The 19,100-nt window shown below is 33.7% G+C and overlaps 1 pseudogene; it reads left to right on the plus strand.

Annotated features, from left to right (window-relative positions):
- The first annotated feature begins 16,590 nt into the window (after positions 1-16,590).
- Positions 16,591-16,696, plus strand: LOC145294360 (U2 spliceosomal RNA; annotated as a pseudogene).
- Positions 16,697-19,100: the final 2,404 nt, after the last annotated feature.

A 19,100-nucleotide genomic window follows, 5' to 3' on the forward strand; every position in this document is an offset into this window, starting at 1 on the left:
TAGATAACCTCCGTAAGAGCATTTTTATGTTCAGAAAATTATACATATTTAATGGGTATTGCAGTAACTCTCCCTCCAGAAATACTCTATGTTTAGAAATTTAAAAGAATCACAATCAGAATCGGTAATTGTATCAGAATCAGGAAAATATTGGCATCATCCATCACTAATAATAATCTATGATATAAATCTCACCTGTCTGTTTAAATGTATGTATGTATGTTTGTATGTCACGCAAAAATTTTCAACAGAGGCGAAAGATCCAGACAAGATCGGACGACAAATATCGAAAAATTGAACAAAAACATTAATTCCTTCACCATAAACTCGGCAGTTTCGTACAAGGGGAGGGGGCGTTGTTTTTTTTTTTTTTTTCGCCAACATTTTAGCAAGTCAGCATCACCGTTGAATTAAGTTCGGTTAATTTCAACGTATTTTAGTTCAGGGTGCGTCATGGAGACACTGACTAAGACGTCAGATTTTCTCTCTTTTTCCGCCTTCGCGGCACAGGTTCGAGCTGCCCTCCCTACTAAAACTTCTTTTTATTTTATTTTGCTCAACACATCACACCTCCTAACACCCGGGAAATGCCGGTTACCGAGGCTTGTACTCGATATAAGAAAAATAGTGTAAATACTCAAAAAACTGGATATTATCATTCCTCATCTCAATACTTAAAAGCACACAGAACATAGTTAAGCTATGATAAAAAGGTGTTATATACAACCTATATAACGGTTGTATATATAAAGAGTATATATGTAGATATATGTCCTGTAGCGACTTTATCGTCTAGTGGAACATGATGCGTATGTGAGGGTATATACTGGGTGGAACGATAAAAGTGTTACCCTGGAAAAGACGACATAATTTCATCTCCGTTTAAGGAAAACCGTTCCCCCCTTTTTTTGTTGTTGTTGCAAACCATCTATTTGTTGGCCAGTTGTTTACAAATCCCAAGAGCGAAAGAAACCATCTATCATGTCTGAAAGTGGCACACTATTCAACGAGCGAGATCGAAGATGTGCCACTGTACAACTCCTGCTCTCTACTGATCCAAGATGACAATGGCTAACACCTTCAATATACGAATCCGGAAGGTTTAACGCTTGAGGGCAATTTTGCCCCTTACTTTCGGAAGTAAAAATTTTAAATAAATAATTGTTATAGTTCTTTTTTTTATCTTTTGCAAATGATTCAAATTTTAGTATGTTATTATGGATGGTAAAGATTTCAGCATTTCACAGTTGTTATTTGTAACAAATATTAGGCTTTAAAATTGGGTCCCTTAGTTTTGGACGCTAGTGCTAAAATTATTCCCAACTCGCATTTAGGTAAAAATGCACTTTCGTAAATAATTGAATTCATTACAAAACACATCGCTAAAACCAAAACAAAACAACATATATATATATATATATATATATATATATATATATATATATATATATATATATATATATCTTCATTGGACAATACTGAAAAAATGATTTCTGACACAAGAAGAGTAATTAGTCTGCAGGGTTAATCTATTGGTGTGCATAGTTGTCACCCCAACAAGAAAGCCCGCAAAAAGTTTGCTGAAGACAGGTCAACAAAGCCTATAGATTACTGGAACCATGTCATATGGTCTGATGAGAAAAAAATCTAATTATTTGGTTCGGTTCTCATTGACTTAAGCATGTGTGGCAGCAACCAGGTGAAGAGTACAAAGATAAGTGTGTCATGCCTACAGTCAAACATTGTTGTGAGAATGTCATGGTCTGGGACTACATGAGCGCTGTAGGTATTGGAGATTTGAATTCTCCTAAGGGAAACATGAAATCCAAAATGTACTATCAAATACAACAGCAAAGCTTGATCCCATGCCTCCAGAAACTTGGTCGCAGAGTAGTGTTCCAGCATGACAATGGCCTAAAACACACATCCCAGACAACGACTGCTCTACTGAAGAGGCTAAGAGTGATGGACTAGCCAAGCATGTCTTCAGACTTAAACACAATAGAACATCACCAAGTAGAAGGTGGAGGTGCACAAAGTCTCAAATATCTGCCAGCTCCGCGACGTCGTAATTGAACAGTGGAAGAGTATTCCACTGGCTACATGGGAAGCGCAAGTAAACTCCATGCCCAGGAGAGTAAAGGCAGTTTTGGATAATGATCCAAAATATAACACAAAATATTTAGAGTTGATATGTTGTATGTTAATATTGATCACTTTTCGTAAGGGGTGTACTCACATTTGTAGCCAGGGATTTAGGTTTAAATGGCTATATTTTGAGGGGAAAATAAATTAACTCTGTTATATATGCTGAAAGCAGACTACTTTTCATTGTGTCAAAAATTATTTTTTTCAGTATTATCCCATGAAGAGATATACTTAAATATTTGAAGAAAAATGATTGATGTACTTACTTCTGTGATACATTGTATATATATATATATATATATATATATATATATATATATATATATATATATATATATACAAATTATATATTCTTGTTGTTTCTTGGTCTTAGTGGATTTCATGTAAAGAATTCCTCCAGTCTGATAGTATATCCAGCTTCGCGCTGTTATTTTATGTAATTTCACTCGGAGTATGTGCACCATCCATCGCAAAACCAATATATTGAGGATATATTATTTGAACCACGAATACTAAGTAATTTGGAATATTTAGTCAGAGTTTACTAATATGGAAAAGTATCCCCACGCGAGGTTGTTCTGACAAACTTCTGACACGAGAGACCTTAAGCAGACAAAGTGTCTAATGTGCATTCCAGCTGTACGCTCTCTCATCGACATTCAAGCTCACTCTATTATGTGTGCGTGTGTGCGCGAGCGAGCGCGTGTGTGTGTGCGTAGAATTGATATCTTAAGTGAATACAGAGTAAATCTTATATAAAATATTTTAGTATATACATGGGCATTAAGTGATTGTTAAACCCTTTTGACGTAAAAGTGACATCGGAAAAATGATGCATCCGTTCAACAAAGGATAACGCCTATACGGGCAGCTGCATGTGTAAATATGTGGCAAGCGTTGCGCAATCTCCAGCCACAACTATTCTGAATCGGCACTGCTTGCAAGGCAAGGAAAAGTCCAGGGCGATTGGAAACAATGCCGAGATAAGCGGAGAGCCTATACAGCACCTAGAAGTCTGAAATGGTCACCCATCAGAAAAATAGAACAAGAAAACAATGCGAAGTGATGAATCATGATAAAAAATGGTAAATACAGAAAAATATAGATGAAACTGTTCAAATTCGTTTATTAAAGCTTTGAATAAAAGACATAAAGCGAAAAGATTTAAGGAGTTTATCAAATAAAAAAGAAAATTATATCTACGTTTAAAATAGATGAGGACACTACGTTAAATCCTAGTTTAAGAACATTGCACCTTCTGGGCCTATTTTATAACTGGAATCAGAAATCATTGGTGTTGGAACGATTAATGGGAAAACTCTGAACATTCTGTTGTATCAAAATGGATATCGGAATGTATATCGCAATTGTAATAAATGCTGCATTTTTCTTTAAAGCCAAAAACGATTCTTTCAATTTTGTTTGTTTTTGTTTAAAATTTAATTTTCCTTTGCTTACAATAATTTTAAAAGTATAAATTTTATTGAAATTGAACTAGCCGTTAAACTAAAATCTATATTATTTAATAATTGGAATTTATTATTGAGATGAGCAATTTGTATTATTTATTCTTTTATTCATTCCTGACTATTATCTGTTAGTTGTTTTTTTTTCACGATGTTTCGACCAACTATTCCTCTGGCCTTCGTCAGGTAATAGCCGCGACGGGATAGGAGCTCCGAATCTCCTAACTGCACCCCCAGTAATTACTGTCTTCTATAATTACTGACGAGGGGCAGAGGAATAGTTGGCCGAAACGTTGCTAGATGAGAATTAAAAGATAATGATAATAGTCTGCAATAAATTAATAAATAATACTCATCTCAATAAGAATTCCAATTACATAATATATATATATATATATATATATATATATATATATATATATATATATATATATATATATATATACACCATTCGGTACGGATCCGACAAAGAAAGACCATAAATAAACGTGGATTTATAAGACCAAAATATCCAACCTGGAGTGACCTTCGAGGTCCGTGGCGCAGTGGATTGAGACGTTGAATCTCTACGGTTCCAGGTAAGTATTGTCTGCCGGTAGCGGTTTTAATCCTACCAAAGCCGGCCAGAGGCTTAGTTGGCGAAAAACCTGGTGAGACAACAACAACTATGGAAGGCAGTAATTACTGAGGATACAGTTAGGAGTTTCAAATTTCCTACCTGATGAAGGTAAGAGAAATAGTTGGTCGAAACGTCGTGAAAGAGCAATTAAAAGATGAGGATAATAGTCCGCAATAAATAAATGAATAAAATTTGTATATCTCCCATCACAAATGTACGTTTATGTTTGAGGACATATATGTGTATATTACATGGGCTTTCACGGTAATACAGTTTCTCCGCAAAAAAAAACTAAAACAGTGTTATAACTAAATATTTAGACGTTTTAAAAGGATCTGAATCAGTAAGTTCATCAGAATAGAGAATTTGGAACAAAACTGGGAATTGTATTGGAACAAGGAAAAATATTGGACTCAGCCATTAACTGCAAGTACGGCCAAGAAAAAATGTAGAAGAGCTTTAGGGCGCATAATAAAAGGTCATGATATAATAAAAGGTCATGATATAATAAAAGGTCATGATATAATAAAAGGTCATGATATAATAAAAGGTCATGATATAATAAAAGGTCACGATGTATAACGGAATAGAAAAACCGACTATCTTGATGGATGAGTACTAATCGTACACAACTTGTAACATAAACTATCGTGATTTATAACTGTTAGGAAAAAGGTAGAAAGTACAGGCGACTGTCACAAAATCACAGGAACACTACCTACTATTCTCAGTGGGTAATTACCGTAAAAACTTCTACTATGAGTAAATACTACTACTACTACTACGACTACTACTACTACTAATAATAATAATACTAGTAATAATAATAATAATAATAAAATAATAATAATATAATAATAATTATGCTAGTAATAATAATACTAGTAATAATAAAAATAATAATAATAATGATAATAATAATATAATAATAATAGTAATAATAATAAAAATAATAATAAAATGATAATAATATAATAATAAAATAATACTAGTAATAATAATACTAGTAATAATAAAAAATAATAATGATAATAATAACAATAATAAACTAATAACAATATAATAATAATTATATTAGTAATAATAATACTAGTAATAATAAAAATAAAAATAATAATGATAATAATAATATAATAATGATAATAATAGTAATAATAAAAATAATAAAATAATAATAATATAATAATAATATAATAATAATACTAGTAATAATAATACTAGTAATAATAATACTAGTAATAATAATACTAGTAATAATAAAAAATAATAATGATAATAATATAATAATAATAATAATAATAAAATAATAATAATAATAATAAAATAATAATAATACTAGTAATAATAATAATAATAAATACACAGAACAAGCCAACGAGCAGAAATGGATATGGAAGGTGAAGATAGTCAAGATAACACCAATAATAATAGGAGCGCTAGGAATAATCCCGAAATACTTAAAAAGAAGAAGAATGTAAGAGATTGGAATCAAAGGGATGGTTTAGAAAATACAACAAATAACAATAATGAAAACTACTGAATGCGGAGATTAATGTACATGCTCTACTAACGCTAACATTTGAAAACTGCTACAGAAGTGAAACACAATGAAACGCTATATGGAACTAAGAAACATTAAACTGTATGTTGTCCCTCCCTCCCCCCAAATTTTTTAAAACAAAGTCCGCATCAACTAATATAAAATCAGACATAAAATGGACAGGGTTCAAAAGAGAGTCGCCAACCTGATAGGCCCTGAACTGTCATCTAGGCTTCAGCCTCTGTACCATCGACGAGATATTGCATCCCTCTGCCTGTTCTACAAATACTTTAATGGTGAATGCTCTGACGAACTGCAAACACTTGTACCTCCTCGACGTAACTACCACCGACAAATCCGACAAGCTACTAAGTCTCATCCCTTTACAGTAGAGATCCCTAGGTGCAAGAAAGCCTTTTACTCCAATAGTTTCTTCCCCAGAACTGCAGGTCTTTGGGACTCCCTTCCGGGATTCTGCTTTCCCAACTGTACTGATATGCAGAAGTTCAAGTGTAATGTGAACAAACATCTTTCTACTCATCTCCCTTCATAATGCCCCTGCAAATTAAGTTCTTGATAGTAGCCCCCTTGCTTAAAAGTGGCACTGTGCCTTGTTTGGAGTGAAAATTGAATAATAATAAAAAAAAAAAAAAGATTGTCGAGGAGAGCCAGGAAAGGACGTTTTAATCAGACATCCACTACATGAGTGGCAAGAAGACTGGGACCTTGTGAAGGTTTATTAGCACCCAAATTCTAGTGAGGGTCAATGGTTGCTACCTACGAGAAATCAATGGTAAATGGTCGGTGCTATAACGCAAATTTATTTGCAAAGCTTATTGAAAGAGTGAGAAAGTACTGGGAATTTGAGGAGACATTTTTTACTCAAACTCCAGCGAACACAACGTTATTCTCCATAAGAAATCTTTGATGGCCTGTATGAAAACTCCCAGTAAGTAATAATAATAATTCTCTCCTGAAAAAAGAAAATACGTAATGTCAATAACAGTGGACCAGAATTTGACAAAGAGTGTTTTTGCAATTCTTTAATGGAAATTGCCCTAAACAAGGCATGCAGTTACTTGATCAGAAATGGTGGACATAATGAAAGTTGATTATTGGAAAGACAGGAGATGCCGCCTGGACTTGAAAAGCCTATCAAAGATAGTTCCATAAGTTTGCAGTTCTTGGAAAGCAGCTATTTGAATACAATGGTATTACAATGTTGTATTAAAATAGTATATTGATGAAAATCGTTTAACTAACAAATTAAACAAGCGAAACAAAAGAAGCGACGAACAGATCGGACATTTACGAAGTATACATCTATATTATTATTTGTAGGAAAACATTTGACTAGCAACATCATGTCTGTGGAAGAGAGAAGTTGCAGAGAAGAATAAAGAGTGTGCCAATCAAATTAGATACCATTTTCCATTCTGCAAGTACCCTCGAATGGTACATAGATTTACATACTATAGCTATTATAGAAATTGGGGGGGGGGCAAGGTTTGAATCTTCCGGCCATAACTACACAGGTGAGACGCTGCTGTTCCGTCCAGGTGACGGCGTTACATAATTGCAGTACTCGGTATTGTTGTCCCATATACACAAGTCGAAATCACCGATAATTATCAACGATAAAGCACTGAAAAGAGATGCGATGAGAACATCATCGTACGAGAACTCCAAGTTAGTTACGATCATAATAATAACGGGAATTACCAAGATAAGAATAAGAAAAATATCAAAGAAAAATCTCCAGACGAAGAAGAAAGAAAATAGAAGAACATATAGAAGAAGAAAGAAGAACCAGAGAAAAAGAAAATGAAGAAAGAAATGATTTAAATTGATAAAGAGGGGATGTGATAAAAAATGATATACAGTTAAGATGAGTTGTTACCATCTGTTGCCTTTATCATCCCGTGCTCTTATATTGATTATACTAACTTGGAGAATGCCACTTTCCATTGAGGATTTATACTTTGAGCCCCCAAATCAACAGCGAATCGAACCGACCACCGCCCCATTCGTTGTCGCACAAACACAGTTTATCATCCGACTATAACCCTTACTGACCCGACACCCATTCTTCTTCGATCAACATTCTAAAACTTGAACCAGACCTCCGAACCAACACCTATTCTTTTTAGCTCGACCCCTAAACACCTTCTTTACTCCATCGAAAAAAAAAGACGTATCGTTTGTTGAAATATAGTTGGACAAACAGTACGTTCATGAAAATATAAACGAAGAAATTTGCATGGAGCGTCAATGTAAAGTGGTTTCTAGTTTGTATAATATGAATACAACAATCTATATATCTATGGAAGTGAAATTTCTGTGTGTTCACATTTCTTTACATAAATACTCTGTCAATTTTCAGTCTCCAGACTTAAGATTTGACATAAGGGGTATTGAGATTTGGGAAAATCCCTTTATTCGGTTTTCGGCATGAAATTTGGTTGCCAAAGGATAAAAGTTTAAGGGTTTGACCTTTGAAAACTTTACCAAACTCCTCAGCCAATTTTCGGTCTAAACACTTGAAATTTTAGATATACGTTACTAGAACATAGATCAAACTGTATAATTCGATTTGAGCCCAAAACAATAAATATTAAGTAGTCAAAATTGGAGTGAAAGGTAAAAAAAGTTGACCTCTGCAATCTCACGGTAATTCTTCTTCCTCATGTATAAAGTGTGTTAACGCGGACATCGATAATCATTTGTCTCCAGTCGGCTCTGCATTCGGGCTTTTTGTTGAGATCCATTGCCGTGTTTCCAGTCTAAACATAAGAAATGTTACATAAAGTATATTCAGACATAGGGCAAGTTTTTTAATCGGTGTTTGGCCGTAAATTTGTCTGCCAAGGGGTCAAAGTTCAAAAGATTTGAGCTTTGCGGTCTCCAGCAAACTATTTTGTGTCAAAAATTGGAAACTTTACATAAAGGGTATTCGGACATGCAGCAAGATTTTTAATCAGTTTTTTGGCGATAATTTGGCTGCCAACAGGTCAAAGTTTACAGAGTTGACTTTTGCAGACTCTACCAAACTCCTCCGCCAATTTGGGGTCTAAACACTTGAAATTTTAGATGTAAGTTACCTGGACATGAGTCAAACTATGTAATATATATATATATATATATATATACATATGCGCATAAAGTTATGAACAGTACATACGGTCCGAGGAAAGCCGGGCTGAACTGCTGGTTATCAATAAAACTGAAAATATTGAGCGCTTATAATATGAAGGTTAAATTAAATTTAATGTACACCAGGGATTTAGTTACCAAATTCGTGAATGTAATTAGCGCAGTTACCGTAGGGGTTATGTTTCTTTTCGGTCGTTGTACTCTCTGACCTCTTGTGGGTGCCTTTCTTGCAATTTCGTTAGTACTCTCTTCTCTACTGATTTTAGAGTACTGATAATTACTTTATGTAAGGATGTTTTTTTTACAATATATATATATTAGTTTACATATGCTTATGATATAGTCAATGTAAGAAATAATAATTACAGTCGTCTGAAGGATTAGAACTCGGTAGCAAGTAAACTATGTATCTACAGTCCCTAGATCATTATTAATTACAGTTAAAATAAGAAACTGGAAATTCTATTTCATATAAAATAGACATACAATAGAGGATGATTATTCATATAGTGTTCAACAGCAGTGGTCTAAACATAGCATTAGGCATAGATTGACGAATTTGATTATATAGAATGCTTATAGCTCTCGTAAACAGATGATTCTTCTATATAGTTTCAGGAAGATCAGTTTTACTCCAACATTCTGATCGGCTTTGTATTTATCCTCTTTCATTTTCTATTGCGGTATTATTAGTATAATGGCAACTTGAAATTACACGGTAATTCTTCTTCCTCATGTATAAAGTGTGTTAACGCAGACATCGATAATCATTTGTCTCCAGTCGGCTCTGCATTCGGGCTTTTTGTTGAGATCCATTGCCGTGTTTCCAGTGACCATCTTGAGACTGTCTGTAAACATTGTTCGTGGTCTTCCTCTGTTCTTTTATTTCCAGGCGATTTTCCCTAAAATCAAGCTTGTTTCAAAGCCGTGCACCTGCATTAAATGGCCGGAGAATTCTAACTATCTGTCGTGGAGGCATTGCGTACTAATCTGCTGTATTCTATTTCTTCATTTGTATTACCATCTGCCCATGAAATATGTAGAATTGTCTATTCAAGCCATATCCCCGCTGTTTTCAAACAACTTTCAGCCACCTTCGTTACTGCCCAATATTCGCATTCGGAGAAAAGAAAATATGTACGTCTTCAAACAGTGATACATAACTTTTAAAGGCATACGAGTATAAATGCGTTCATGGATGAAGACATGGATTCGTAAATAATATATACGAATATTCAGCAGACATGCAGAATAAGGCACGTGTATCGTCGGAAATTCCGGGTAGTTTACGTAAGACGCCGAAATGTGCTGAAACGCTGAGCCAATGAAAAAAAAAAAAACAGCGTCATATAAGAAAACATTTACTATGATTGATTCATTATAAACTAAAATTAAATTTGTTTTTTTTCGAATGCATATAAAAAAAAGAAGATAAACACAAAACAAAAATAATCATTTTTCTATGTTGGCTATCAGTTGTTGTTAATAAAAAATATTTATTCAAGAAAGTTACCGTAAAATAATTGTTTCTTTCTCAATTAAAATTTTATTTTTTACACTTCTGTAAAAAATGTCCAATAATTATTTATTGTTCGCAATAAAAAACAAATAGTCTCCCATTTTAAAATTATTTCTTTCTGTGAATTATCGTCGGTATAACTTAATAACTCGATATCTTTCAAGAAAGAATTCTGACTACAAAACATATCAAGAAAAAAAGCAATGTTAATAATAGAATTCTTGGATTCACACGATATGATGATGCTGATGCTGATACTGATGCTGATGCTGCTGCTGCTGATGATGATGATGAGGAGGAGGAGGAGGAATTTCATAAACAGCCGAAAAATTGTCTGTAAAATCAAATGATTAAATAACTGAATAAAAGTCAACCATGACATATATTTATACACTAGCAGAGTGACCCGACGTTGCCTGGGATTGAATGATGGTCAACGAATTTTTCACACTCCAAATTGGTGAAATCGCCCATTTACAATCAAATCAATTGATTGTCTGTTGTAGTTGGGGGCCCATCGCAGTGAATAAGGGGAAAGTTCACATGCCCCTCGCAGTGACTTAGTCTACAATACATTGTAGTCTACATAGCACTGCAGAGAAGCTAATGTTAATTTTATAAAATTATTTTTTATATATAATGACTTGAATTAAAGTTTAAAATTAAAAAGTCAAGTATCACACTTCAGTTGTGCTCTAAAGAGAAACATTCATTTTGAACGCGTCCCCGTCATATCAAAGAACCTAATATTGATTTCATATGTCGACATTTTGGCTTGTGTGGTAATAAAACTTACGAAATGGACTCGTGATGTAAGGCTATGTAAGGTGTTAATTTTGGTCCAAATCGTCTGTTCCTTTATTCATAGCATTATTTCGATTATCAAGACTTATGGACGATTTTCAGATACCAATCATATCTAAGAACACTGCCACATAAAATGTATTCGTGTGAAATGTCATAAAAATCGGTCTAGTGGTTTTCGAGTTCAAGGGGAACAAACTGATAAACACACAGACCCACACACAAAGTTCCTTGTATATACATATATATATATATATATATATATATATATATATGCTATTTTGCCCCCAAATGAACGGGTAATGTTTTCGACAAAACCATTATTGTCATCCACTCGAAAGGAGGTTCAGCCCCCCCCCACGATCATATGAATAATGTTATTTATCAATTTAATTGTAGTTGCAATGCCAACTATGTTGGCAGAACGACCCGTAGATTAGATCGTCGCGTTCAACAACATATACCCAACAAAATCAGGAATGGAATCTACGGACCAACGAACGTTTTTAGTAATACGTATGATTTTGCTATAAAGGACCATTTACTTAAAAACCTGCGATGTGCAATGAATTCTAGCAGTGACTCATTTCCTATTCGTCCCGACTAATTGTTATTTCATCTGAAGCTCTTTGAGACTATTAAGTTTCCTTTAAAGAAACCTCCTCTCTGTAAGCAAAGAGATTGTTTTTGGGTCTGAACGTGATTAGTCTCTAAGGCGTTTTCTCTCAATTCTATAATTATGATAACGATAGATTTATTTAAATAATTCCCCCATTTTTCCATTTCCGATAGTGTTATTTTATTTTAGTCGTTCCCCATTTTGAAACCGTTTCCCTATACACCCCCCCCAAATAAAACAACTCTCGATTCGGTTTTAAAACGTGAGGGTGAGACCTAGTCGGTTGACGCTACCCCTAATATATTAAATTATTTTTTTAACCTCCATTCAATGTTTTTCCTCCGTCTTTATCTTTACCAAGGAGACAAAAAAGTCAGTCTTCTCTTTTTAACAGCTATAATATATATATATATATATATATATATATATGTATATATGTATGTATATATATATGTATATATATTATATATATTATATATATGTATACATATAATATATTACTTAAAATATTACAGCAATAAGATTTTTTTTAATTCAATGTATAACATTATATAATCAATTCTTAATGCTGCAATATTTTAAGTTATATATGCATTATATTTTTTTTACTAGAATGTATTTTTCTTTTCCAGTTTTAACAGCTAGTCTTTTACTTTTCCATGTTTAAGCTTAACCATATTACTTTTCATGCTCGCGTTTTTCCATTGTATTATATATAGAATATATATATATATACATATATATATATATATTCTATTGAAATATATATATACACACACATTTTTTATGATTTCATTACTATATATATATATATATACACACACACACATATAAATATATATATATATATATATATATATATATAATGATTTGAATAAGAAATACGGAAATGTCTCGAGAGCTCTTTCGGCTATCATCTCGTGGTGAATTTGAATGTGTCAGAAATAATAAGAAAAAAACGATGAAAAGAAAGATTTAATCTGAAATTACTGCGTTAAAACGCGACTAAAACTAAAACTTGGAACAACGAGGAAGAAAAAAAACGGGGGAAAAACGGGTCAAAGTTCCCAAAGAGAAATAACGTTTTCGATTTCTCCTTTTGCCGGCATAAAGAAGGTTTTCGAACCGCAATAGAGACAGACTCAAAAATCTTTAAATGGTTTTTGGAGTCTGCTCTGTGTAACACCTTGAACAACTCTATTTTATATTTATTAGCACAGCAAAGATTGTCACGAAAATGCTGGCCAATGGCAGAGTCCAAGGCTACGGAAGGAGGAAGACTATAGATCCAACCTTTCCCTGTCTGATTTTAGATGGAACGTGATGGTTTATACGAGTTAGCAATATATATATATATATATATATATACATATATATATATAATTAGTATATATATATATATAATTAGTATATATATATATATATATATATATATATCGTGGTTGGTGCAAAAATAATATCCTTTTTGACGTATATATATCTGAAAAAAAAAGACATTACTTTTTCACCAATAACAGCGTTTCCAAGTTGTCAATGTCGCTAAAAGAACAAACAACATATATTAGCTTGTTGCAAAATAATGTCGTTTTATCAGATATATATATACGTCAAAAAACGCCCATATTTTTGTACCAACCTAATATATGTTGTTTGTTTTTTAGCGACATTAACAACTTCGAAACGCTGTTATTTATTTTTTCCGCTAACTTAGCGGTTTCTTTAAGATCTATAAACACTTTGGTATTCATATATATGTGTGTGTGTGTGTATGTGTGTTTGTGTGTATATATATATATATAATATATATATATATATATATAAAATTTAGTCATTACATGAATTTAAAATTTATGACGTGAAATGTTTAAATTTCAAAAAGAATATATTTGAAATATTATAATTTCTTATCCTATTAGAATTTCGATGTAATTTGGATGTGAATTATTATATTCTTTTCGTTAACTTCCCTTATTCTATGACATTTAAAACAACTTTTAATTTTGATTTTCAATGTCTCACTAACTTTAGCAAACAAGGTGTAAACCATTATAACTATTTGCTGATATTTTCTCCTCTGAAGAGATGGTAGACATCGAAATTCTAATAAGATAAGGAGTTATAATATTTCAAATGTATTCCTTGTCTTACATAGATTAATAAAAATCTTTTTATTTGAAATAAAAACATTTCAAGTCATAAATTTTTAAATTCAATGAATGACTAAAATTTGATTTATTTGCTCTATCTTATATATCGAGCAATTCTTATTTAGATGGGATAGTACTTATAGAATATTACTGCCAGTAATATTTTGTAAGACTTATAATCATAGGTTTCTATACCAGCTGATTGTTAGATAATTTTATTATGAAGTATATATATATATATATATATATATATATATATATATACATATATATACATATATATATATACAGAGAGAGAGAGAGAGAGAGAGAGAGAGAGAGAGAGAGAGAGACAGGAATGAGTCGCCACGTATATTTTATAGGGCGCATTTATATATTTATATGTTTCTTTTATTAAATATTATGACGTGTATAACATGTGCACCCTTGGACATGCATGGTTCTAGCTTTCAGCCGTCATCCTAATGGTTTAGGATCGAACTAATGACACCAGCATTCGTAGTCTGGTATAGATTCCACCTTTAAGAAATAAATTCTTCTAGTTTAGCATTATCTGGCAAATTGAAAAAGTCAGTAAGCTGCACTTGTGTACGAGATTCTGACTTACGTTACTTGTTCACTCTACGATTGTCTGTATTAAACCTTATGCTTAAGGTAAAAAGAAATCCCTTAATTTAGTGCTGATGCACGGTGGATCTGGGGTATGTGTCTTTGTTAATGGAATAGAGGTGCCTTCTTGACGGGGCTTCGAATCGTAATTGCTTGCACTGTTGCACTGATGCTTGCATAAAAAATAGTTCTTGTAGATAGACTAAGTATTTGTAATTTTTTATCGTAAATACACATACACATACTCACATATATATATTTATATGGGTGTGTGTGTGTGTGTGTGTTTGATGAAATTGCATCAGTAATCTAAATAAAACGCAATGTTAAATAAATATAAATGATGCCACTTCGATAAGACTAAATAAATCGAAATGAACTTCCCATTTACGTTTGTTTATTTTTCTATAATAAAAACACTACCTGTTGTTTTCTTTATTCCTATCATGATATCGCTACTTGTATAGATTTCTTATTGCACAATGTTTATATGCCTAGCAATATATGTAGCAATCGCACTGATATGTTACATCCATTAAAATTAGTATTGGGTTGGTGCAAAATAATGGCGTTCTTTTACATTTAAGAATATATATATATATATATATATATATATATATATATACTTAAATGTAAAAGAACGACATATAAATATATATATATTCCTTATATGAGTATTTTGAAAAACAAAAAATACATTTATTGACCTTGAAAAGAGGTTAAATATATAAAACAACAGTAGTCCATTTGTGTTTTAAGTCGCATGTAAGCGACTCTATAAGTCACTCCGTCGGTCCGTCGTTCTGTCCGTCGGTCTGTCGGTCCGTCTGTCCGTAACACTTTTGTGTTTGGCCTTTTTAGTTAAGATCAATAGATGCTTTTCTTAGCTTATTAAGCTTTTCTTGGCCTTCGGGCCGCGATCAAAGTATAGTATCTGTTCTGGCAGATACTGCAAGCAAAGACCAGATGTGGGGTTGCCCCCACATACCTGACCTTTAACCAGCTCCCATTTCCCACCTCTCGGGAGATGGTCCCCTTTTTCCCTTCCCCCTCCCTTCACTCCTCACATTAAAAATTGGCCTTGTGCCTAATTTGCTCGGTGGGGGAGCAAATAAATACCATCTGTTCTGGCAGATACTGCAAGCAAAGACCATATGTGGGGGAAACCCCACATATAAGACCTTGGTCAATGTAGGGGCAACCCTTCATAACAATTGTTACTATCAAACTACCCTACTCCCCGGGGAGTTGGTCCCCATTTCCCCTTCACTCCTCACATTAAAAATCGGCCTTGTGCCTTATTTGCTCGGTGGGGGAGCAAATAAATACCAATTCTTCATACCAATTGTCACTATCCAACACCCCTACTCCTCGGGGAGTTGGTCCCCGTTTCCCCTTCACTCCTCACATTAAAAATCGGCCTTGTGCCTTATTTGCTCGGTGGGGGAGCAAATAAATACCAATTCTTCATACCAATTGTCACTATCCAACTCCCCTACTCCTCGGCGCGTTGGTCCCCACTTCCCCTTCACTCCTCACATTAAAAATCGGCCTTGTGCCCAATTTGCTCGGTGGGGGAGCAAATAAATACAGCTTTTCTTGGCCTTTTGGCCAAGATCACAGTGTAGTATCTGTTCCGGCAGATACTGCAAGCAAAGACCATATGTGGGAGAAACTCCACATATAAGACCTGGTCAATGTAGGGCCAACCCTTCATGCCAATTGTCACTATCCAACTCCCCTACTCCTCGGGGAGTTGGTCCCCATTTCCCCTTCACTCCTTACATTAAAAATCGGCCTTGTGCCTTATTTGCTCGGTGGGGGAGCAAATAAATACCAATTCTTCATACCAATTGTCACTATCCAACTCCCCTACTCCGCGGGGAGGTGGTCTCCATATCCCCTTCACTCCTCACATTAAAAATCGGCCGTGTGCCTAATTTGCTCAGTCGGGGACCAAATAAATACCCTTTTCTTGGCTTTTTTGCCAAGATCAAAGTGTAGTATCTGTTCTTACTACATGTTGTACTTATGTTTTTAACTTTGTGATATAAAGTGGGGGATCACTTTTCTGTATTAATTTAATGTAAAATGATAACCCACTTTACAACCAGTTAGTCTCAAAGCCATTCAAGTCATTCTCCAGATCCTTCAAGTTGTTTTTGAAGGATTCCAGTTAATTTTTAAGCATTCAATCATTCTTAAGGTCATTCAATTCATCCTTAAGCTCATTAAAGTCTTTCTAAGTCATTTACTTTTTATTTAAGTCATTTCAGCCCATTTTTCGGTCATTTTAGTTTATCTTTAAGAATTTCATGCCAATCCTACATCCACGCATTCATTCATTACACGAGAGCACGCGACTAATGGATATCGGCCTTGTTAATATAGTATTCTGTATAGCAGCTCTGTCAAAAAAAGTATTAAAAAAAATGTAAAATGGTGAGTAGAATCAAGAAAGAAATGAGCAAGTATGGCTTTAACTTATCATTTGAAATAAATTTGAAAAAGAATCATCTATCCGTCCTAAAAGGCCAACGGTGGCTCTTACTGTTCTCGTCATAAATCATAATTTATTTATGAATATTAAATTACTGATATCATTTTATGATGTTATATATAAGCGGTATTTTTTTGCACCAACCTAATAGAATAACACTTCAAAATGCTTGATCGCAAATCTCCCATTGTAATTTAAATACTATACGTTATTCTATCTGCGGGAGATCCCAGGAGATATTTATCTAACCATCTTATATCAACGAAAAAATGAGACTTTTTTAGATTAAAAAATATTTATCGATAAATATATTATTTTTTATAACTATTTTTTACTAACGAGATCGATTTATCTTCTAGAATATAAAAAGTAAAGAAGTCGGTTTATGCTCCTCCGACAAAAGGAGGGTGGACCTCTAAATTCGCCCTTTTTCCTTCAGCCGTTCGTCTGTCCGCACTTGTCTCAATAGCTACACCTTGGACTTTTTTAAAATTTTGCACAAACATTAAACATAATATGAGTATAAAAGTAACAGAACAGGTTAAAATGGCTAAAATTGACACTTTTGTGATTATTAAAAAAAAAAAAACTGATGCCTTGGATGTTTATAAAACTGTCTGAAATGTTGTAACTAACTAATTTCTATATAAGTTTGTGTGTCTATACTTCACGATAACCTTTGGGTGTGTATCCGTGGCTCTTTTAGGGCTAATAAAAGCACTCCATTTCTGGGCCTATTTTACTATATTTGTCCAAAATTTTCTGTGTATGTCTATGTAGCAGTTTTACATGATGTTGAAAAGGCTTTGGGAACTTTTGGGGCTAAATGGGTGAGCAAATGATGGACTTAGTCTTTTTTTTTTTTTTTTTTGCATAGTGCAGAACTCAAATTTACATATGCTGCGCCGTTTGTTCATTTTTAACAATTTGACGTCCATTGGGGAATTTTGGGGCTAAATAGGGAAGGGAGGCTAAATGATGAACTTAGTCATATTTTATGCCTCGTTCACTGTGCACTCATGGAGGGGGGCGTGCATGTTTCACTTATTTTCATTAAATTCAAAATGACTAGATAAAGGAAAGCATCTCAAAGAGCCCAGTAACTGGAAACTGCAGGATTGAGTAGTCGATTTATCAAAATATATAGTACATTTTGTTCAGAAAGATGGCACTAAAAAGTGTCGTTTAATAGCAGGTAGTAATAGTTAAGGAAACGTTCTGTGTTAGGATAGCCGTCGGTTAGCGGAGAGGTCGCGCACCCCCGCAGGCGGCCGCAGATCCGAGACCAACTGTCTGGATTACCATTGGTGTTGCTTTTATATACATGTGCGGACATAGTTGAAGACATATATCGGTTTTGGGCTTCAAAGAAACATGTCGCCGTCCTTATGTTTTTATTTTGCGATTTTATCTTAAGTGATGTGGTGTTCAATCTCCGAAATCCGCATCTGATTGTTTGCCGTGAAACGTGATGTGCTTGTGAGTATATTTATGCCAAGTGTATCGCCCGTAGCATTTGTATATATATATATTTTTTTTATTATCCATTTTGAACTGTTGATTCAGGGAGAACTATTGCATATCGATAATCGTTCTATACCAATTTCTTTTCGTCAATGTGTGACGTCAGTCGCAATGGAGTTGTGTGCACTAAGATAAAATGTCTGCGATAACTTTGTTGTATTGTTCCTATTTACAATGCCTCCCCGGGACAGAGTTAGACACCAGGATCGTTTTTTAATGTGGAGAAAAGGAACAAAAATAAAAATTGTCTCAATCGTGAAGGATGTCTCCTCCACTGATAGAGAACAAAAAATTGGAGTGCAGCATCTGAAGAACGGATACTACAATTACGTAAAGTCGTCGTATTGTTTTCTATTTCCAGCAAGCAACCTTGTGCTGTTAGAAGTAAAGGGTAGTATTAATAGTTGTAGCCATCCGTATCACTCCGTTAGATTGGAAGAATAGTAATAGTA

Source organism: Euprymna scolopes, chromosome 15 (assembly GCF_053919585.1).
Source record: "Euprymna scolopes isolate OS-2025 chromosome 15, ASM5391958v1, whole genome shotgun sequence".
In the NCBI taxonomy this organism is placed as follows: Eukaryota; Metazoa; Mollusca; class Cephalopoda; order Sepiida; family Sepiolidae; genus Euprymna; species Euprymna scolopes.